We start from the raw sequence: 24,598 nt of genomic DNA, 5'->3' as shown, positions 1-24,598 counted from the left end.
TTCTCAGCTCAGTCTTGATCTCAGGGTTGTGAGTTCGAGCCCCACATTGGGCTCCTCACTGGGCACGGAGCCTACTTAAAAACCAAAGAAAACATCTACAGACAGAACACATAGCAACTAGAAAAGGTGGTTGGCTTCTGAGTACTCCCTGTGCAGATCAGAAACCAGCCCTGTTCTTGGGAAGTCTTCCAGTGGAAACACCTCAAATATCTATCATTAACAAACATTTTAAAAACAAAGCTGACTTACATGAAGAAAAAAATCTATCATTAGTGTACTCCAACAATCTTCAGGGTTACAAGGACAAAAGGCCTGCACACTGCCTATGACAGACTTCTGAAGAACTGAGAAGATAAGCAGAAAGCAATGTGTCCGGCACAAAACAGGTATATCCACAAATGGGTTATGGGCGTATACAGGAAGAACTCCAACGTCAGGATAGTCTTGGAGAGCAAGCAGCCGGGATAGGGCAGGGAAGGCCAGTCTGGTGCCCAAAGTCTGCTTCTCCATCAGTCTATGTATTTCCACCTTGGGCTATATCCAGTCTGGATGCTCAGCTAGTTGGAAACAGGTAAGAAGGCAGTGGGCTCCGTGTTCCCCAATTGACGCTAGTCCTCTGCATGGGTTTCCCAGGTCCAAGTGCTGAGCCCACCTGGGCCCTAGAGGACTTCCTCTAGAGGCTGGACTACGGTATTGGAAGACAGTCTGTAGAGCCAGAAAGGTCTAAATTCAAACTTCTGGGCCATCTCTTCCTTGCTGTTGACCTCGAATGAGTTATTTAATCTCCCTCAGCCTCAAGTCTTTAACTATTAAATAAACAAAATGCTTATTCCAAGGGCTATTACAGACCAGATCAGTTAACTTTTAAAACTGTTAACGTGCCTAATAAATAAGGGGGTTCTAAGTAAATATTAGCTCCTTTCCTTTTATATTCCTCATCCCTCATCTCCTGCTATCACAGTTTCGTGGATCTAGGCAGCAGGAGGACAGGTTTGGGTTTGAGCAGAGGCAGAGCTCCACCCTGCTAAGTCCCACACAAGTTCAGAACCACTGACTTGCCTTGCTAGCCCATGGCCCCAGCACCACCACCATCACCTTCATTGTTATCCAGTTGGTGATCTGGTCCAGGCTCCTCATAGCCCATGGGTACCAAAGTAATTCATCAACCACTTCAGTATGGCTCACCACTGTCCTGTCACTTGAACCATGAGATAAGATAGAGTGGCAAGAGATCATCCTGTAAAAGAATCTCCATCTAGCCCGAACTCTTCCCTCCTCAAAAGGACAAGCACAGCAAACATAACTATGGTTCAAAACTAGGATTACCAGGAGGTAGCATGCTTAGGAGACAGCAATAACAGACCTTTGTCATCATAAGCCTTTTTATTGTGACATCATCTCATTTTTTCATTCTGGCTTGGAAAAGCTGAGCCCACACTCTATGAATCCAGAAATTCCCAGCAACAACGGACCATGAGCTCAGACCCTGTGATTACTTTACATGAATTATTTTTTCCATCACATAACAACTCAGAGTCAGGAACTATCATCAAAAGATAAAAGGGAAGCCCTAGGCAGCTAATTCACTTACCCAAGTTAAAAGAGATGGCAACATGGACATCTTTAAGGGGGCAGCGTTCATTTTGAGAACTTCGGTACTGAGTTCCCTTCTTCCTGTTGTGTCACTAGGATTTCACTTTTACACTGGTATTGGACAACTCTGGAACAATTCTATCTGTCCCCATGATGTCTGCACGAACAGTTTGTTTCTCTGAGACTGGTACCCACACAGCCAGAGAGTGGTAGAGTAGATATCTGAACCATAGCATCTTGACAAGAGAGCTTAACCAGCATGCTTCATCAGACTCCTTTTGATAATCTTAGGTCCTTGAACTCAGATTCATCTTTCCAACAAATATTTATTGATCATACGTTATGTGCCAGTCACTGCCTTAGCACTGGCAATAACACAGAGAGAACTCTGCTTTCATGAAGATTACTTTCTATTTGGATAAAGAGAAGATAAAAAGACAAGCATACATATAGTAAAGATCAGGTAGTGACAAATGCTGTGAAGAAAAATACAGTAGAGCAAGGGGCTATAAAGTGCTAGATATCTAAGGGAGGGCAGGTGATCACTTCTTTCAATCCTTTGTCTTCAGGTAGGACGTGCATTATTATCCCCACCCAGTACATCGGATAATGAGTTGAAAAGTTAAGTGACTTGCCAAACATCCCAGAGCTTGCAAGAAATGAAGTATAAAAAGTCAAGCTTGCTACATTCTACTGCATCTTTAGTTGCCATATTTAGTCTAATACTTTCACCTGAAATTATCCTTCCATATGTGAATTTTTAAGCACAGATGATCTCTTTGTACTCATTTTTCCTTGTTGGTCCCCATAAAATGAGATCATCTAACAAAAAACAGAGTGGAAAAGGAAAAAGGTATCTAAAAAAAGAAAGCCCTCTGAACTCACAAGCAACTCAACTGTCCAAAATGAGCTCTCCCACCCTCCCTTTTCAATACCCTGATTAACTGATGGCCTGTGCTCCATTATAATACTCATGGATTTGGCTCACCCAAGTAGAAATATCCCGGATCCAATGCTTTAATTACTAAGGGAAAATAAGAGTCCCCCCACCCCAAATCATCACTAACAGCATGGACATAATTTCCAATCCTGCTCTTTTATTTGGTCAATAAACAAATAAGATTTTAGTGATAGATTGATTGCTCTATCCTGGGCTGTTAGACCATGGGCATCCTAACAGGCTGACTTTGCAATTATGGGGTTTTGACATGACAAATATTAATTCGTTTAAACCCTCGGAAGACTTTTTGGAAAACGTGACCGAGTAGGGAAAGATAAGCCCCATTCTTGTAACTGATTAAATGTCTTTATGGTTATTTTCTTCCCGTGCCCATTTTTTTTTTTAAATGTTGGCAGGAGAACAGATCATTGACAGCTGCAAATTTCAAGTACAAATTGTATTACTCTAAACAAGCAGGGAAAGACTAAACCTGTAAGCTGATAAAAATCCAAACTTTGGACTGAGATTTCCCTGGGCTGGGCATTTGGTTAGCCAAAAATTCAATCCATCAGTCTGCAAGTGTTAACTATTAAATATCTGCCTCCGAAAACACGTACACATAACACAGGCATCAACTGGGGTGCCCCTGCCTCTGATTCAGCTCTGTGCAGCCCGGAGCGCCTCTGTATTTACGGGGATTCTTGGGAGACATATATTTTACCCTGACAACTTTAGTTCCAGTTCTCCACTGAAATTCCAATAATGTACCTTTTTTCTCTTCTTGTGATCATCCCCTTCTCTCTTCTTTATGGCAACTCATTCATGGAGAACTGACCCATCTTGATTTTCCAAAAAGACTACTGATACATGGCCAGAGGATATAGCCAACTCTACTGAAAATTCAAGGTGATGTTGGCTGAGGAGATGGGATGGTTATTTACAATGCAGCCCAGATAACAGGAGAGAGACTTCTGTTCTTTGTAAAAGTTCTATAGCTATCTCCACCATCACTCTACCAGCAGCACAGAATTTTCCCTGCCTTCTATTAAGACTCTTTCCATTGCTAACCTCCCCCCACCCACCACACACACACACACACACTTAACTGCCTCTTCCTCTCTCCTCCCCTTGCCCCTATACTCCAAATGCCCTATTCAGTTTTCATTCAATCATTCAGTGAAGACTTCTCACACTCACACCATCTCGGCCATGACGGTATGCTTTGCCCAACTAAAATGGTCAACCCAGATACAAAGCCAAGCAATGGAACCTTCCCATAAAATAAATTCTGTGGTCAGCTCTTTAAGATTTTTTTTCTTCTCCTCGACACATATAACCTGGGCCATATTATCTATCTTCTAAGAATGAGTATTACCTTCCTTTCCACCTACTTTCCACATGCAGTCATAGCCTGTGATAATTCCGGTGACTCTTCCTTACCCCCCAGCGTAGTCCCCAATGCTAATTAATGTTGCCACCTCATCAGCTGTGGTGTTTACACCTCAGTCAGAAAATATTAACAAGATGAACTGAAGGAAGGCTCATAAACTTCATTAGTTCAGCTGTATGTCCCCAGTCGGCAGGACTCCAATTCACGGCGGATTATGTGCCTGCAAAAGGCACTGGAAGTCAAAATATTTTAAGACAGATATTTTTTTTTATATGTGAAATTTATTGTCAAATTGGTTTCCATACAACACCCAGTGCTCATCCCAAAAGGTGCCCTCCTCAATACCCATCACCCACCCTCTCTTCCCTCCCATCCCCCATCAACCCTCAGTTTGTTCTGTTTTTAACAGTCTCTTATGCTTTGGCAAGACAGATATTTTTTATCTTTAGAAACTATTCCAGCAATGCCTGGGTGGCTCAGTCAGTTAAACATCTTGACTCTTGATTTCGGCTCAGGTCATGATCTCACAGTCATGAGATGGAGCCCCACATCGGGCTCTGTGCTGAGCATGGAAACTGCTTGGGATTCTGTCCCTCCCTCTCTCTGCCCCTCCCTCACTTGTGCACGTGCTCTCTAAAAAAAATTGTTTTTAATGAACTATTCCATAATAGTGGTATACTTCTGATAAGGAGTGTGATTCCCAAATTCTGTCCAGCTATAATCAGTCAACCTTTTAATCAGGTGTAAAGGAGACACATACCCAGTATTGTCTAAACATAAATTATCATTTTATGACCATCTTTTCTTTGTAGAAAAATTACATGCAAACTCACCACCAACAGATAACCACTGATTACGTTTTGTTTCTTATTTTCTCATGTTTTTACAGATATGAGTTACCACGGCAGTTTTGTGTTCTCATCCTGCACTTACTACGTATTGAGAGTTTTCCCTTTCATAAAAATAATTACTGCCTATGTATTAATCCACTTATATACACACACTAATTTACATAACTTCACCTATTATTCAGCACTTAGATTTTATAAATAGCAAAATAGCACCATATTAAATCAACTATTCGATCAACTCTGATTAAAATCTATGCAAAGTGTACAAAACCAGAGTACAGAAGATAATCACTGAATTTCTTTCCAATTTTTTTATTAAATAGGTATAAAGTTTACCATCTTAACCTTTTTTAAGTGTACATTCTGGTGGTATTAAATACACTCAATGTTGTGCAACTGTCACCACCATCCATCTCCATAACTCTTTTCATCTTGTAAAACTGAAACTCTATACCCGTTAAATAACTTCCCTTTTATCCCTCCCACCTCCTCCCCTGGCAACTAATTTTCTAATTTTGACTACTCTAAATACCTTATATGAGTGGAATCATACATTTGTCTTCTAGTGACTGGCTTATTTCACTTAACATAATGTCCTCAAGGTTTACCTATGGTGTAGTATATGTCAGAATTCCCTTCGTTTTTAAGGCTGAACAATACCCCACTGTATATATTACATCTTGCTTATCAATCCTTCTGTCTGCTGATGGCCTCTGGGCTGCTTCCATGTTTTAGTTATTATAAAGACTACTGCTATTAACACGGGTGTACAAATATCTCTTCAATGCCCTGCTTTCAATTTTGGTGGGGGGTATATACCCAGAAATGGAATTGCTGGATTATATGATAATCCTATTTTTAATTTTTTGAGAAGCCATCATCCTATTTTCCACAGCAGCTGCACCATTGTACATTCCCACCAACACTGCTCAATGGTTCCAATTTCTCTACATCCCAGCCACTGCTTATTTTCTGTTTTGTTGTCGTTGTTAGTAGCCAACCTAATGGCTGAGGGGAAGTATCTCATCATCTCATTGTAGTTTTAGTTTGCATTTCCCTAATGATTAGTGAAGAGGAGAATCTTTTCATGTGCTTATTGACCATTTGTATAATTTCTTGGAGAAATGTCTGTTCAAGTTCTCTGCCCATTTTTGGATTGGGTTGTTTGTTTTTGTTAAGTTTTAGGAATTCTCTATATATTCTGGACATTAATCCCTTAATCAGTTATAGGATTTGCAAATATTTTCTCCCATTCTATGGATTGCCTTCTTTATTGTTGACACTATTTTGATGCATAAATTTGTCTTAATTCCCAAAAGGACCAATTTATCTGTTTTTTGTTCCCTAAGCCTTCAGTGTCATCTCCAAGAAATCACTGCCAAATGCAGTATTATCAGCATTTGTTCTGTCTTTTCTTCTAAGAGTTGTATAGTTTTAGATATTACATTTTGGTCTTTGATTCATTTTGAGTTAATTTTTTTATATTGGTGTTAAGGGTCTAATTTCATTCTTTACCATGAATCACATAACTCTTCATGTAATTTATTAAGCCTAGATGGGAAACAGTTTTGAAGTTACAGAGAACTGAGCCAGCCAGGAAATGAAACTGGAAAACAGGGAGATATCCACCTCTACCCTCAACCCCATCCCCACTACCCCATACTGAAACCATACAGTGCAAAGGTGAGACTGGGAGATTCTAAGACCCAGAGGAAGAAAGATAGCATACTTTCCAGGGGTTTGTGGCAATAGCAGATTGTCCAGGCAGTATAGTGTCTGCCCAACCTCCTCAAGTGCCAGAAATTATCCCATGTGTGAATATATAGTAACTGATTCATTTTGCTAGCCATATATGATGTCATTTATTCCACTAATTAATCTTTGCTTCCAAACACATGATTCTCATTATGTTCCCAAAACTATATTCATTAGAATACCAACACCTATTGTATTCTTGTCTGAGATTTTCTGTTTGGATTATCATCTAAGGGAAAACCAACTACCTCACAGCTTCACGTGTTCCAGTGGGTCTATCATAGCACCATTCTGATGACTCTGGGACCTTGAAAGTTGGGACACAGAGGGAATGTTATAGTAGCTCAAAATGGTAGTTCTACCCTTTTCCAAATCCCAATTCCACCTCCTTGTCAAAATCCTTAATTTTCTCTTGAGGATACTGGGAATGTCAAAGACCAGGACCCACTACAACTCTCTTGGAATGGGGGATACAAGACTCAAGTCCCATTTTCTCTCAAAGGATCAGCTAAGAGTTTGTGGAGAAATCATGATCTCTCATGACAACACGTAAGAAACGCTTTTCAGGGAAAATGGTTATTAGAATCACATTCAGTCTCATAAATCAAGTGTGATTTGGAGAAAATCAAGAGAAGAGCCCAGGAAACAAAAGTTTGTGTCCCAACAGCCAGGTTTCTTTTGCAGTGGCTCTTTATATAAAGAAAGAGGATGTGAGGACCTCAACCTTCCCACTTCACCATTCTGAACATTGTCCTGCCATCTTATGAAGCAACTGAAAAGGAGCCATTCACTACAGAGGAATCCTGAAAAGACTAAGGGAAGAGTGACCAATCTTATACAAAGCAACCCAAAGGTACAACATAACAGGGAATGCTATAATTGTATAACGCTCTGGAGCCATAGGCCAATGAAACTAATGCTGTGCTGAATAAAAGGGAGTAACAAAGTAAATAAAATGCTATTAAATTCTGGGACTCCCCAAGGTTTCCCCTCCAGTAAGCCACTCCAAGTGCCAACATGTCAAGTTGGCTTTCCAGGAGTTAGTACCATCTTGTAACCAGTCACCTGTCTCCCAAGGGGAATAAAATCAGCCAACAAATCCCTTATGCCTTTTCTTCTTCCAGAAGTTTCCTTGGTATCAAGAATCCAGAAAACACTACAAGAGACTTGCAGAGGATACCAGCACCTCATCAGAAGTCCCTGTAAATGACCAGTCTTGGTATTTTTCTAAGATCCAGGCAACAAATGGGCAAATCAAAGTAGGACATACATCCTTCTCTATAACTGCCTCCCTCATGCCCATGTCTCCTGGTTCTCATACCGCTAGTTTATTTCTGGATTTCCCTGCAAGCAAACTGAAATCCCCATCTGATTCTCATGCATTAGTGGAAAGTCAGCCTCAATGGTACACTGTTTGTAACCAACCAAGAGACGATTCACCCCTACACCTGGGAATTTATCCAAAGTTGGGAATCTCTCACATGGAGCATAATGGCACACCAAGTGGTAAATAGCTTTATTTTTCTTTGATTACTCAAATCAAAGAGATGATCTAACAAATATCCCTAAATAATAAATATCATAGTCCTTTTCTTTGATTTGGGGATAACTCCACAGAAGTCTCTTGCTTCATTGTTTGTGAACATTCTACCATATTCTGAATTCCTCCTTGGGACTCCTGTAAAGAGAAGGTTCCTAAAGGCATAGTAGGCAGCCAAAGGGTCCAAAGCAGGGCCTAGAGGCCAGGGCTGGTGCATCTTCTAGAGATGAGGCAGAAAGGGGCTGGCCCCTTGTCTTGGTTGCAGCCGGTTTCACCTTAGCAGGCAGCTGGCAACAGCCTCCTGTTTGCAGCCCGGGCAAAACAAAACAAAACAAAACGATTCCAATATCATCTCCAGCATCAACCAGTTCTATCTCCCTCTCCTTCTGGCCCACGCTGCTCCTGTCACTGTGATTATGGAGGCAGCATTTGTGCAATAATTAGGATCCTCCTGGGCCAGCCAGTCTCAATGAGAGCAGGATGCCAGCTTCTCCATCACCAGAAACATCATCTCAGCATTCCTCCTTGGCACTCTTCTGCCTCCCAGATCCTATCCCATGCCCCTGGCCACAGGAATCACTAAGCCAGGCTGAGACCAAGTGGACAACTTCTCTTCTATCCTAAAGTCAAGGTTATTTATTTTCCTGGCTCACTGGGAGCAGCCCCAGCTCAAGACCAGGTGGAAAGGTGCTGTGTGGTTGGTCATTGTCAGCATCCCTGCCGTTGAGGGGGGGGTTTCAGGGATCATCTCTGCAGTGTTTGCTCTAATTCTCCACCTCTTGTTTTATTGGTTGCACAGCATCATAGGCTCTTCTGGGCCACCAGACATCTTCAATGCCCATATTTCTCCCAACAGTGATCCTGGAGTCTTTTCAACTCCAGGACCTCTGAACTTCAGGATCTGGGAAAGATCACCTCTTGATGGCACTCTCCATGGGTAGCCTTCTGTGGGATAGCACACTCTGGGGGTGCTTATAGTTGCTTTTCCTCTGATTTCCAATTCCCCGCTCTTCTCCTGCTAGGACCTTGAATTCACAATAGACTGAGACGGTGAAAATGCTCCCATATCGGTCTCTTGATGAAAAGAGGGGCACTCACCTGGCACTGTGGGACATCACCCCTCTTGGTATTCTGATTCCAAGAGCCCAAAAACAAATGCAGTGATAAAATCTAAGAGAAACCAGGAGAAACCCCTCCGCCTGGAAGCCCTTGCTGATCTAACTGCACTGCTCAAGACCCCAGAAATCAGTTTTCCAACCCCCTCTTCCCCTCCCCCTGCCCAACTTCCATTTTCTCCTTTCTTCTGTAGTCACACTTACCAGAATGTAATGTTTCTCTGTTACTAAGGACAATGGGTATTTTTAAACCCCATTCCCCTCCCTATGACTCAAAATAAGTACAATGTGAAAAACTGCTTCGCTGCTCCCGGAGCCAACCCGCCCAACCCAGTGGCTACTGGACTCCAGGAAGGAAGTCAGACTTGATAGAAGATGGACAGCAATGCCAGTGAGGTCTGTGTGACCCACCAGTACTGGGCAGAGTGGCGGGTGGAGCAAGGGATTTGCAAAGGCCCCCAGCCTTTCCTCCAGATTTTGAAATGCCTAAGGCACCACTTTAATCCCTGATAGATGCAAAGGAGTCTTGAAGAAGCAGAAACAGGAAGAGACCATAAAGGGCTTGATTGTATTCAAGAAACGGCCATTCTAATAGCTCTCTGCCTGCAGGCTCTGTCTTCCTGTCCCGGTGGGGGGGGGGGGGGGGGGGGATGACCAGTCGTCTCCAATGTGCTGAGTGAGCAGCCCACAGGCACCCACAAATCAGAACAGACTAGTCCTGGGATGCCAGCAGAGCAGACAAAGGGTCGCCCAGCCAGAAGATGTCATGGGCAGCACCTGGCTCTGAGACTAAGCTAATTGGCATGTGGCTAACCTGCAGTATTCATGGTAAAGCCTGGGAAGTTACCACATCCAGACAAGAGAGAGGTGGCCAGTTACTATGTCACTACATGATCAATCAGCCAGAGTGAAGGCATGCATGTGACCTGTCCTTGGATCCAGGAGGCTGAAGAAACAGCTCAGACTCATACAAGAGAAACTCTGTCCCAGTCTACAGCGATGTCCTATATACATCCGCATGGCTAAGAGAGGGAATGGAATAGGAGTTGCAGAAGGCATTTTTATAGCAAGGATAGCACAGCCCTTACACAAGTAATAGGACATTGGACAAATGCTGATCCCTATAGCTTTCTGTAAAATAGAAGAAGTAAATAACTCAGGCATAAACACACACACACACACACACACACACACACACACACACACAAAGTGTAAAGACTCAGGTTACAACTAAGATTCATCTCACAGCATCCATGGCTTGAAAACTGTATTGATTCCTAAGTGGGAATATTCTGCCCAGGACACCTATAATAATTCTACTGAAATTAATTCATAAACCAAAGAGACTTTGCTACTACTTTTTTGAGGACCTTCTTAAATAATTAGCATCACGATTTTCTTTCGTGCCCGATTATGAAATAACCCTTCACTGCCACCACCCGCACCACTGTGACCACATGCCCCAATGCATCACATTTGCCTAATCTTAACGCGTAGGTACACAGACTGGCTGAGTCCGTGGAGCTACAGTTGCACACAGGCACCCCAAAAAGGCCACTGGCTTTTTCAGTTGTCACATATCCTGGTCTTACAAAATGGATCCTAAACAGAACCGGTCTCTTTGGAGTCAGCCTGAAACAACAACAAAGAAACTGACATTGGCATTGACTTTTCACACGGAGAATAGGTAAGAACGAGGCACGTGCTATTCCCTTCCCTACCTTTTATCCCTCCCTCCTTTGTTCCTTCTCTTTCTAGCTTGCTCCTTCTACAGCACTAGGTTAATAGATGATTATTTTCATGAAAGCAAACCTGCTCAAAGCTTCAAAAATCTTGCAAGAAATGGTTATTGTGATTCAATCTTTCAAACTTCACCGTGTTAATAATCCCTTTAGACTCATAAAGAGCTTATTGGAACCAGCATTGGAATTAATTGAATTTGTAGTCTCACCAAACAGAAACAGCAACTCTATTATTAGTATTAAGATAATTATGGTAGGTTTGGATATTTTCACATTTTTTTATGTTAAAGGGACGGTACCAAATTCAACACAAAGCAGCCTCAACCCTACCTTTACGTCCTCAAGTCATAGTTCTGTGACTCCATCAAAAGCAGGATATAAACCCTGTTTTTATTTAATATCCATAACTTTATTTAATATCCATAACTTTTATTTAATATCCAGAACTTACTAATGGGTCTAAATCAGTAATAACAAAGTCTCATTCCATAGTTTATTTTTAGGCATTTTTGTTTCCTATTAGAATTATGCTCTTTAAGACTCTTAAATACTGAGAACTGAGGGTTGATTGGGGTGGGGCGGAGAGGGGAAAGTGGGTGATGGGCATCGAGGAGGGCACCTGTTGGGATGAGCACTGAGTGTTCTATGGAAACCAATTTGACAATAAATCATATTTAATATAAAAAAAAGAATTATACTCTTTATAAAAGGACTGCTTTTTGTGTCCTAGTCCATTTTTTATTTAGGAACATTTTCCAACTGAGCTTCCTTTCCAGACTCTAAGTTTTTACACAGTTTGGCTTCAGGATCAGGTAGAGATCAATTTATAAATGCTAGGGACAGCTTGCCCTGACATTTCTCCTACAAGTCATAACAGAATGGACTCCGAGCCAAGAGACCAAAGTTCTGGTCCTGGCTTACCAACCACCACCTGTGTGATTGCCTAGCACCAGTCCCCCCCACCCCCCACACCCCGCATTAGGAAAAAAAGGCTACAACAAAAAAGGATGGTTTTTAATTTCACTGTCCTCTCTAAGCATTTTCTGCTTCCACTTATGATTCTAATTACATGAGGTTATAAAAGACCTCTAAACACCTCTCACACTGGTGAATCATAAATACTTCTTTTTAATTGATTGTATTCCTTGTTATTGCTTTACGGGGATGAGAAAGACTTTTTTCCACAATTGCTTGGCATATAGGGTAATGTCTTTTGGTAAAGTTTTTGCCTTAGGATGTGTGTGTGTGCATGTGTATGCACACCCACCTAGGATGGGTACATATTTGTATGTATGTTGGGAAAGGTGATTACAGTGAGGAGAAAATGAGTGCTATTTCAGAGCATTTTGTTCAAGCACCCCAGCCCCGAATTTCAACAGATTAAAAATATTATTGAGGAGATCCAGTTATATGCCTTGAGAATCAAAATTTAAAAAGTCATTCTCTGTGGTGCTCTCTGATGGTAAATAATCATATACACAAGCCCGTCTTATCCTTCATTCCAATCAGGGACTCTTCAGAGAGCTTTTGTTAAGGGATCAGTCATAGCAGTAGGTGTTGTATCCAAGTCCTACTTCTTTACCCTTGAGACGTTAATACTCTAGCTGAGGAGCCACAGAATCATAGAATTTTAGGGTCGGGAGAGTTACCAAAGTTTTTCCAGTCCAACCTCTATCTCATGAAACTGTTGTAAAGATTTCAATTCTTTAACTCCAAAGAGATAATCTTCCAGAAGAGCCCAGCATACCGCACAAGGCGGGTAAGATTCAAAATATGCCCACATATTTCTTCATTCCATCATTCAACCGTCTCCCTGTTGTGCTTAATGAGATTTGTAAAAAACAAGAAAATAATATCCACACCACAACCCCAATGAACATAAAAGATGAAGCTGATATACCTGATGAAACACATTCCTCTACATTTCCCCTCCCTCAAGAGGTCAAAGAAAATCAGTTTCTAGGATAGATTGATTTGTGATGAAAGCCAAGGTAAGTGTGGATTGGAGAATCCAGCACCTTGGCTGAGTAATTCCACGTAGTTGCCCTCCCTCTGGTGGTCAAAGTTGAGATGGCAGCTCTCTATTTCAGTGTTAAGAGTCAGGGATGGAGGAAGGAATAGGGGTTACCCAACCCCCAAAGTTTTGACTTTTTCAGAACCTCAGTGCTAAGTTACAGAGCAAGTTGCCTTACAAAGACTTCTTAATTAGAACATCTTGCTTGTTTATAATGATCACGGCACTTACAAAAGACCATATGTCTTTGAGACGCTGCTTGGCAAGACTTTTCCAATGTTTACCAAATCTATTTTGTATCCCATGCTAATAATAGTCCAGTGGGTCTCCAGGCAGAGAGATGGAGACTGAGGACTTCTTGTTTCTCCTATTACTCAGTATTCCGCCTTCAGAATGTGAAAGACCTCTTAGTTCCTATGAAAAAGGCTAAAACAGAGCTCAAAGTTTCCCAAACGCTGTTATTTTGGGAAAGGTTTATTTCAAGGGCTAAATTGTAATCTTTTGACAAATCAACATTGAGCAATACTCTGTGGCTTTGTTAGACACACATGTTCAACTATTCCTTTTAAAAGACACTTTCAAATGGGTGACAAACCATTTTCCTATGCTCTCCCTAATGTAATTCTACCCCTAGAGCCCCTGCCTGTAATTCCAGAGGGTGGAACTGATGCCCAGTGTTAGTAATCACTGGTTCAAAGTCACACAGCTAGACTAGCCCCACTGTAACACTCTGGCCACGTCATGTGATTAAAAAGGGAGAGTGGCTGCAGCTACATGATCACCCATATGACAATAGCAACAACGAACGGTTAAGCAATCAATTTGTTTTACTTTGTTGACAGCACAATAAACAACATGCTCAGTTTGTTTTTTCACTCCTTAGGGTCCGATCTTGGTCATCCAGAATACTAGGCTCCTGTTATTCAAATATTCAAAGTTATATGGCAACGTATACAGGGATCTGGGGGTCAACTGGCCTGGTTCAGCACTGTGTGGCATCCAAGAGCCGCTGAATTTACATGTGTCCTTGAAAGCTCATCAAACATTCATAGTGTGAAGAATTCATGTGTGATACTACAGTTTTCTTCCTTTGGTTAAGCCATAGTGAACACATAATGAAGTGTTAAGAATCTGTGATAACATTACAGCTCTGGGGGCATAATTCTTCACGGTCACATATTTTATGTACTTGGAATGACTATCACCAGGGTCGTCTTCTTACTGAAGAAATGGTGGCAATGCAGCAACCATTTGTAAAGAGCTTTGCAATAGCTCCTAGAGATGAAAAGTAGTCAATGAAAATAACTGGCATGTAAGACTAGTTAACATGTGCCAGCCAGTGCTCCAAATGCCCCGTCTCCAAAAACTCCTGTATTGCACACAGCCCTATACTGCAACACCACTGATGTCTCCATTCAACAGAAATCTGCACTTTTATCAGGGTATCTGTTTTTTAAGCACATTGTCTCACTAACTGTGACAATATTCTTGTGAGACTACTAAATACTCTGTTTTGTATTTTCTTTAGAATACCAGCATTATATTCCTTTAAGACACGGTACAGCATCAATTTTCTTAAATATCTCTTGATGCCTTGAGGGCAGGGTCTGTGCCTTAGGTCTCTGGATTTTCTTTTCACAAATAACTTTGTTATGTGCAGTGGGCAGCTTTTCTGAATAGAATTTCTTCACATCTAAATTTACTACTGCCGCTTTAGTAATATGTTAGACGGGATTGTGACATAAAGATCCCTTCTTTCCCAAAGAGGAAAGCAGAATTTCATTGGAAATTTGTGAAACTACAATTAAATTTAACTCCAAGGCTGTAGAACTATTTCCATCGGCTATAAAATTACTTTGGAATTAGTAAGCACTGAGGGCAAAGCAATTGGACAAAGTCCTTCTCTGATGTGAAAATGTGTTCTTCAGAGACCAAAGAGAAAAAAAGCTACAATATATATGCAGGTGCCAGAAAATTTAACTTGAGTGAACAGTGGTGGTTGAGTCAGCACCTGAGGGACTGAGCTGTAACTCTAGGAAATTTGAACTGAAGCCAAACATAGAGGGGTGATCTAGGTCTCAAGTTTCAGAGAACACCAAGACAATCCTTCCAAGACACAAAATACTTTGCATAAAATAATAGGCCACACACGCTAGGAGCTTGTTACTTTTGAACCAGTTTTACCAAAACGTCAACTCCGATTTCTCCCCGAGCACAAACATGCACCTACAAATACACCTGTGTGTCTTTCTACTTGGGATCTGGGTAGTTTACAGATCCTATCTTGGGAAGACCTGGAGATTATCCTGCATTAGAAGTTGGCTGTGTCAATGTAACTTCAAGATCCAACTGAAAAATTAGAAAAAAAATTTAGTCTACCAAAGAGATCACTTTACTCCAAGGTGTAATGATGTCTTCCTTTAATAAACCTCTTTGAGAAACTTCTCTAAAGAGGGCTCTTGGTTGGAAACCATGAAGGAAGCCAAGCACAGCCTCCAAAAAAGCTTAAAGCCCAGGAATACTGGGATCTAAATCCCAAAACTCAATGAGGGTAACACACCAAAGTGCACAGTGACCACCCTGAGGCGGCATGGCATAGATAGCCATTCGAGTTCCGAGGAGGGATGGTGTCTCCAGCTGCGAGAATTCAGAAGGATTTCATGGAAGGTGAACTACTGAAGAATGCTTAGAAATGTAAACGGTCGGGGCTGGGAGGGCTGGGAGACCTTGGAGGTAGAGTTAGCCTCCTGAGCAAAGGCACAGAGAGAAGGCTCAGGGCATAGACAGGAAAAATAGTCATGCTTGAAAGAGGGAAGCGAGGTGGGTGAATGGAAAACCCATTCTAAATATTTCCATCCATTTTTTATGGTGTTCTGCAGCCAGAGCTGAAAACTCCTCAGAGCCAAGTCACAGAGAAAGGCCAAGTCCAGAAAGGAGCGATGGGCAACAGAAGGTCAAATCATTTGGGGGAGCCAGAGGTAGAACAAAGTAAAAGAAACCTTCCCAAACAAGTTAAATTAAAGTTCTGGGGATGTTAATACAAACAAGGCAATTAGAACAAATGCTGCTTAAGAGCTGGTCTCTGTCTCTCGAGACAGGGCAGGAAGACTCCACTAATGATACGAAGCGGAACTCTAAAGAATTAGATGCGGGCATTTTAAATGGGGAGCCTTTGACTCCAGATCTCTAAGTGACTGCGACTTCATTGGTCCTTGGGGCACAAGGTCAAGACCCAATTTTTCTCTCTAGTCCTCTACAATTATAATGAGGATGCTTGTTATTTGGTAACGTTGTGGATTAATTCTGAATGAGCACACCCAGTGGATGGCAGGAAAATGAGAGCGTCTTCCACTAAGTCAAACAAAGAAACACAACATTGGAATGAGGGGTTCACTCCTTTCCCCGGGGAAGAAAAAAAAGTTTGTTTTTCACTTGACTTCTAAATGACTAAACCATGAAAAAGGTGGGGCAGGGGGGTTGGAAAGCCTACATGCGATGTGTGAGCACAAGGAAAAAATTGGAAAATTAAGAGGATCTTCGGTTAAGTTTTAGTTCCAGCGCTCTTTGTCCTGAAAAATATTACTTTCCCAAAACTCAAGAGTATAAAGCATTTAACATAAAGAAAAATAAAAGCTTGACCAAAAGACACGAATAAGATCTTGCAACCAGTGCGTCATTTGCACACGACCACCTCTTAGACTTCATATCGCTTCCAGTTAGCTCTGGTATGTTCTCAAAAGTTCCGGGTTCTGAGTTTCAGGAGGACAGACTGCCTCGATTTGCCAGGCCTTTCAACACGTGGCATTTTGTCACCTTCATTCCTTAGTGCCATGTGATCCATCCATGGATGGATGCAAACTCCATCCACATGTACACTTCTGTATCATTGTCTTTGTTTCTGTGTGTTTGGTATCCCATTTATTAAGCTGATGGCTATTAGGCAGCTACCATGTGCCAGATACTCATTGTACTTGTTCATTCCCTGTCATTCCCAAACCCAAATTTCTGCAGATATTCCTACTAATGTAATTTGAAATTTAATTTTCAAGTGACCCAAGATGACATGTTTCACGCTTTGCTCAAAATAGTACTTAATTGGGGAAGGGTTACAGAGAAAGGAAGGAGAGGCACATATACTAAAAGATAAGAACAGGGGCACCTGGGTGGCTCAATCAGTTAAGCATCCAACTTTGGTCATGATCTCACGGTTGGTGGGTTCAAGTCCCACATCGGGCTCTGTGCTGACAGCTCAGAGCCTGGAGCCTGCTTCAGATTCTGTGTCTCCCTCTGTCTGTCTCTCAAAAATAAACAAACATTAAAAAAAAATTTTTTAAAGAATAGCTACACCAGCATTTTATATGCAGGAATATTATCTAACAGAAATGCTCGAAGCACTGAATTTTACCCCTTCTAGATTTGAGCAAATAATTAGTTCTTGGGGGCTTCAGCTCAAGTATTCATCCTATTATGATTTTATATTCAAGTAATCATTGTATTACCAAGGGTAACACCAGGCTAGTCTGAATGATCTGCCATTGAGATGGGAAAGCAGTACCTTTCCTGCGTCTACACAGAACAAAGTAAAATAGAAATGTAGCCATGAGCCACTTTGTTTTCTGATCAATGTAAAGGACCACATAGGAGAAAATTTCAAGGGAAGCTGATTGTCTGCACAGATCAGATAAACACAATTCCCCATCCTTCTCCTTCACCGTCTCAGAGCTAATATTCATCCCAGCCAGGTTTGTTAGTAAACACATACTCAATGCATTAACTATCCTTACCACCCAGTTCTCATAAGCTCTGTTTAAAAAACAACAAAATTAAACCTCAATGACTCCAAATTTTTTAAATATTCGCTTCCAAAAGACAAAATCACAAATTAGATATAAGCAAGAGACAAATGGATAGGTTTCACATGGATCAAAACAGTGTGGAGCTATTGGTGGCCAGCGATTTTTAAATATGTTATTAGTAGCTGTTAGTAAACAGGTACTGAATGCTTACCATATAGAGCACTGGGGAAAAATATGCATTTACCTATTTGGTCAGCGAAGTTACATTCCGGACTCTGTGCTGTGCTAGATGCTGGGGAGTATGGAGACCAACTTTACCTTTAAAAAGACTTTAAGCTGAGTGGAGACTCGAACACAGACCACATTCCAATTAACAGGAGAGGGACAGACAATAAATGCTTCCTGGCTTCCGAGGAAGTTCCAGGATCCACAAAGCTGAGGACAATTGTATGTAGTACATGAGGCCAGAGCTAGTGGGTAGGCAAAAGGGACCCTTCCCTCCTTGCCTGTCTCTACCAGTCTCCGCCTCACCGCAAAATGGAGACATGTTCTTCCTGGGATTTTATTTGCACCATGTGATGGATTCTGAGGTTCTTCTCCAATTGCCCCCAAACTCTCTATCAGGGAGACCCACGCCAAAAGAAAAACAAGTGAGAAACTAACCAGAGAGTCACAAATGGATGACAAAGCCTTTTGGGGACCTCCATCTGCTTGTTCATTTGAACCCGTGGGTTCTCTGATGAAAAAAAAAAAGTAAAAGAAGAAATGAGCAAATAAGTAAATCTAAATGCTTTCTAAATGTATATCCTAAGGGTAGCAATAGGCATTTATGCAATTTGGGATTGCAACAAAGTAAAAATACAAATAGCAAAACAAGGATAAAAGTTGAAATCCCAGTGCACACTTTCCAACCATACCAAAGCAAGAATAAATACAAGAATTATGAAAGAGACCAAAAAAATAGTGGGGAAAGTAAATGTTAAATGGTAGGAGAAATCTGAAATGGAAATTTTAAGAGGAAGCACAGTGAAATGTGTGAGTAAATCTAAACACCAGCTCACATCCCTCTAAACCCTCCTGAGAAAAGCCCGAAGAAAAAGAATCCACGTTCATCACCTTAGACTCTGGGAAAACAATGCGTGGGGTCCACCAATAGGTAAAGCACCGACATTTCGTACTTACAAGGCCCAAATCCACGGCCAAGGTTTAGTATGAAGTGCAAAGTTCAAACCAAAAATAGCAAGCAGCAAAACTGAACAGTCACTGTTGACTCAACTGTATACACTTTAAAGCGTTAAAAATAGCAAAGGGAAGGATTACAGTCTCCAAAACTTTTTCAAAACATGGAAGCAAATGCCAACTGAATTCAAAAAGACAAGTTCCAACCAAACAAGAGAGAGAGAGAGAGAAGGAAAAAATATACATCATCTGCTGATTCAAATGTAATTGATTAGGGAACATAAGGTTGAGGAGTAGAATACCCTTGGGGTACCTGGGTGGCTCAGTCAACGAAGTGTCTGATTTCAGCTCAGGTCATGATCTTGCAGTCTGTGGGTTCGAGCCCCACTTTGGGCCCTGGGCTGACAGCTCAGAGCCTAGAGTCTGCTTAGGATTCTGTGTCTCCCTGTTTCTCTGCCCCTCTCCTGCTGGAGCTCACTTTCTCCCTCCCTCCCTCCCTCTCAAAAATAAATAAACATTAAAAAAAAATTTTTTTAAAGAATACTATTGAAAATCCTTAGCAATGGGGAAGACCATATAGACAGCAGGCCACTGGGAGGACAAGGATTTTCTGACAGTGGTGGAGAGAACGGTAGGAGCTTCAAGGGACAGACACAGAACAAAGGGTGTGTAAGAGATCCTCAACCTTAGAACTCCATTTCCTATAGGACAGTGTTTCAAGTTGGTTAATTCTCTCTCCCTTCCCTGCCCCCCACACAACACACACCTGATATTCAACTTCCCTATCCCTTTGAGTAAATTGACCTGTCTTGCCTATTCTCGCGTCCACGCCAATCCACTTTCTGATTGTGACGTGGATTCGTTAGCCACATATTCCCACAAAGTTAATTGATTAGCTCCAGAACAGCCAGGTCTGGATAGTATGGTACACAGGACAGGTAAACATTGTTAAGCTTAGAGGAGGACGACGAGGGAAATACAGCATTGCCAAGATCTGCAGTATCTGTCTCTGCTTTTCCTAGCCTTGTTCAGTTGAATTCTCAGAGGTCTGACTGCCCCAGCTTTGACCCTTTCTGAGCCCTCCTGAGCCAGTCCTCAAAGGCAAGGAAGCCTATTAGGGGCATCTCCCCACAACACGGTAACCACTAGAGTCAGTTAACCTGCTGTCCAGTATCTACCTCCAAACAAGCTTCTGATCCAAGAGTGAAAACAAGAGTTTGAAAACAGTGATGTTTGTCTCTTTGAAACATGATATTCCCACTTGGTCTGAGCCTAACCAAAAATGACTATAAAGAAAACCTTACCAGGAACCCAGGAGCCTTGCTGGCATGGCCCAATGCCCTTCCACATTAGGCTTTGAACTCATGTCTCCTTACTGTCCCTTCATGGATTTTCCAACACCCCTTCCTACGAAGTGCTCCCACCCCTCTTCTCATGCTTCTGTCCCTTCTCTCAAATGCACATGCCCAGGTAGGTAGTCTCCTCCTGGGGCCTAATATGCAGTGAGTTCAGGGGCAGTGTCTACTCTCTACCCACACTGTCCTGTTACATTAGTCTAGGGACAGTGACCATCTCATATTTTTATTGCTGTGAACCCCACCTGATTCCTGGCATATCTAAGCTTTTAAGCAATAATTTGCTTGTGCTTTTTTCTTTCTTGAAGGTTCCTGTCTCCTAACATCAGTAGTTCCATAGTGTTCACATGGAGAGAATATGCTCCTGACACTGGCTGTACCAAACACATCCTTACAGACTCGGAGATACCCCAGTCCTAGCCCCAAGGAGACTTCATACGAGCATTCCCTCCTTACCCGCTTCCTAACTGCCCCTCCCTCCTGTGCTTTAAGAAGCCTCCAACCTTCGCACAGCTCTCTGTACTCCCCCAGTGAAAACTGAGAAGAAAGAATGCAGATACAAGAGTGGAAATACCTTGGCTGAAACTCACAAAATTCTCCCATCAGGTCACCCTCTGAGGACAGGCTGTGGGGAAAGGAAGGTAAGAAGGTACAAGTCCTATGGACTTACGGGGGGATGGACAGTTGACACCTCACCAAGCACAGACTCATCTCCCCCGCACGCGACCGCAGACATCATCAGGCAATGTGACACAGAGGGACAAGCCCCCGACCGGCTCGGGGTGCCACATCTCAGCGCTGAACTACTGTGTGACTTTACTTCTGTCAGCCTCCATTGCCCAAGATGTGAAATGAAGGCTTAGAAAGGATGATCTCCAAGGTCTTTTGCAACATAAAAAAAAAACAAACAAAAAAAACAAAAACCACACTGCAATTCTGATTTTGTAGGGGAAGAGAGATTTGCATAGAGCCTTTGAGGTCGCTGTGCAGGAGGAATGCACACGTACACGAAGATAGCCATTCATCTTATTACTTATAAATTTATTTTTAATTTATTAAAAGATACCCTATTAATGTTTCCCGGAAGACAGGAGACTGATCTCCAAATATATGGAATATTCTCACATGGCCACCCTCCTCCTCAAGTCAAACTGTTCCGTATAAACCCATGAGGGGGAACAGAAACCCATGGGTGGAAGACAGCCTTAAGCTTAATGTAGAAGAAATGTTTTATTCATCTTGGGGATGGTCCTAATATAGAATCAACTAAAAGCCTCCACAAACTCACTGCTTTCTCCCAAAGAGGTCTCTGAGATTGGGAGTGTTTAAGTCTGCAAGCATGAGCTGATGACGGCCGCTGCAGGACTTCTTTGCATAAAGGATCCTTACCGGGGCCTCTCACGGCTTCCTGCCTCGGCCAACATCCTGTCCAACAGAAGGGCCTTTTAGCTCTCAGATCAAAGCCTCCCTGTGTGCAAAGTGCCCACTGTTCATTAGTGAGATGTGACTTGCACCTGCTCCGCTGAGGTGTACCGCTTTCACTGCGTCCCTCTCGGCTTCAGCAGGCTGTGGCGAGATCACAGGCCAGTCACTTTGGTGACGAAGGAAGCCACGCTCTGCCAGTCAAAGGCTGGACCAGCTGTGCCGGTCCTGTGCGAACCAGGTGCCTACCGCTTCCCCAGGAACCTGCTGCCAAGCCTTGGCACCAAGGAGAATCAGCAGCTGCTCCTCCAGCATCAGCCTTGTCTGTCCGTCTCCTTCTCGGTCTGAGAAGCCAAGAGCAGTCTGCTGGGAGGCTTATTACAAAGACAAGGAAAGAGAACTTTGAGAGAGATACAAAAGTAATGGCTCCAGAAGGTTGGCTGAGGGCATGAAAAGCAGAAACACAGTCAACATGAGAATGGAGACAAATTTCTAAGCCTGCCGTATTCTGAATAGCATTATCCTCAAGACAGGACAAATGCATAACAGAAGGGTACAAATCACAGTGAGCAAACCTGTTCATTGATATTATCAGTCAGAGACCCCCAGGTGGCTCAGCTGGTTAAGCCACCAACTCTTGGTTTCAGCTCAGGCCATGATCTCACGGTTTGTGGGTTCTAGCCCTGTGTCAGGCTCTACACTAACAGCACGGAGCCTGCTTGACATTCTCTCCCTCCCACTCTGCCCTTCCCCAACTCATGCTCTCTCCCTCTCTCAAAATAAATAACCGTTAAAAAAAAATACTATCAGTGATATCATTATTGGTTGTAGATTTGAAACCCACGTAACATCGATCCAGATAAAACACTGATCATGATAAATGTTCACAGCCTGAATTTAGCTCATCAGATGGTGCCATCTGCCCTGCATTTTCATAAGGTTTCATGAACTAGGATGGACAACAGCAACAGGAAATAAGATTACCATTGGTTCCTATGAGCTTTCCTGGTTAGAAGGTTCGCTCTGTGTCAGGACTCAGGAAACCCTATTAGGCTGTAACCGAACTCCGTGCATTTGGGCCTTGAATTGTATGTTATGTGTCCTTTTTCTAGAAAATATATAAATACCACCAAGCCACTCAGCCAATGGTCTATGCCCTGTTGGATCCTGCCATTTCCTCATTAGATCCAAATGATGTTATTCAACTAGGTGGGACCAGGAGTGAACAACCAATTGGCCAAGGGAGTTACTTCCTCCTCCGAAAGGCGCTTCCTTGCACAGTGTCCTTGGAGCTGTGGCACATGGCTCCTTCCCAAGCAGTAAATCCCAGCCAGGAGGAGGCAGGGGGTGGGGAGGCAGGGGGTGTAAAGGACACTGTTGTGCTGTGACTCATCCTCTCGCTGACTTCATTCACTTCTGTGTTTGTAGCCAGTCGGACAGCTGTGTTGGCCATGTGAAGTCAGAGAATTTTTTTGTTCCAAAGACAGGAAGATGGGGTGGGGGAAACAGATAAAACAGTGGCTGCGTGTGTGTGAAGCCGTAATTGCCGCATGACTTCAGTCCTCTGACCGGCTAACAGTCACTGCATTACTCACCAGTCCTCAAAGTATGAGACGGGTCCGGATGGATTCAACACGAAGGGAGACGGGCCTGGCAGCGGGGACTCAGGTCTGGGAGAGGGTGCTCACTGAGTTGCAGCAAGGTGAGGAGCAAATGCCCACGGCTAAAGAATGGGGCCCTTGGCTAGAAACTGAGGAAAATCAGGCTCTTGCAAACATAAACAAGACAAGGACCTTGCCTCCAAAATGTCCACACTCCAGGTTTAGCCAGAAATGTAAGCAATGCTTTCAGATCCCAGAGAAGGGAGAACTCAGACTCTCTGCACCGAGATATCCTGGGACAACCACAGCGTTGTGTCCAAAACTGGCAAAACAATACAAATGGGGCTACAGCCAGCATCTTTCTGGTGTCACTTACACCCTCGGATCCCCCTTTATGCTGTTGTCACCCACCAAGGCTCACCACCTCCTAGTTCCTGCAAAGAACTGCAGCAAACACCCAATATTCGCTTCAGTGTTACCCAACTGTAGCCCAGGCCTCAACTTTCGAACACAAGGAACAGCAAACTCACAGCCCAGCTCCAGCCTGCCACCTCTTTTGCAAATAAAGATTCTTTTGGAACCGAGAATTTGCTTACAGTTACATGTATGATGGCTTTCCCACTAGAATGGCAGAACTGAGTAGTTGTGACGGAGGCTAACGTCTAAACTATCGGCTATGTAGCCTTGCAGATAGTTTGTGGACCCTGCTCGAATGCATAGCAGAAACCCTCTCTTACTTCACCAAGAAAACACGCTGGTGAATTCCTTAAATCTTCTGATGCAACATCTATTAAATAGTCTACAGCTGTTTCTCTTCCATCTGGGTCTGTCCGGATTCAGTGGAGGAAGGTGCCTCCTCTCTTAATGAAGACCAATCTGTCCACTCTGGGAAGAGATGAATTAGAACCGCTTCCTTAAGCACTCCCCACTCAGAATGGGTTCAAGGTCCCTTCTTTAATGCTCCAAAAAGCATCCTGTGTGATTTGCACATCTTTGTAGCATCTGTCTATATACACATACCCATTTCCTCCAAGTATATCACACTGTAGTGATTTAGGATAGGATGGGGTGTAACAACAGATTTCAGTAGCTTAATACAGGTTTTCTTCTCGATCATACAAAGTCTGAGGCACATTGGCAGGAATTCCCTCTATCTGGCAATCACAGGCCCAGGCTACCTCCACTGTGAAATACTGTCGGGTCAACACCTCATTTCCTCATTTCCTGGGTCACAGCACCATGGGAAGAGAGAGCAAGGAAGTAGTGTACTGGCTCTTAAATGCCTCAACCCATGAATTGCATTCA

At 42.7% G+C, this 24,598-nt stretch overlaps 1 long non-coding RNA gene across 2 annotated transcripts in view; it reads right to left on the bottom strand.

Annotated features, from left to right (window-relative positions):
• The window catches only part of LOC128315703 (uncharacterized), a 446,648-nt gene extending 427,266 nt beyond the window's left edge, over positions 1-19,382 (bottom strand). Inside the window, exons 1-2 of one of the 2 annotated variants that reach the window (XR_008298761.1) lie at positions 18,919-19,382; positions 18,400-18,472 (exon numbers count right to left, since the gene is read on the bottom strand). This is a non-coding gene — a long non-coding RNA (uncharacterized LOC128315703). Of the gene's footprint in view, positions 1-249; positions 2,768-18,399; positions 18,473-18,918 lie in introns of those variants that run through there. The other variant, XR_008298760.1, reaches the window with a different exon arrangement.
• Between the last annotated feature and the right edge of the window lie 5,216 nt (positions 19,383-24,598).

Source organism: Acinonyx jubatus, chromosome B2 (genome assembly GCF_027475565.1).
Source record: "Acinonyx jubatus isolate Ajub_Pintada_27869175 chromosome B2, VMU_Ajub_asm_v1.0, whole genome shotgun sequence".
Taxonomy (NCBI): Eukaryota; Metazoa; Chordata; class Mammalia; order Carnivora; family Felidae; genus Acinonyx; species Acinonyx jubatus.
This window is presented reverse-complemented; position numbering and strand designations above follow the sequence as displayed.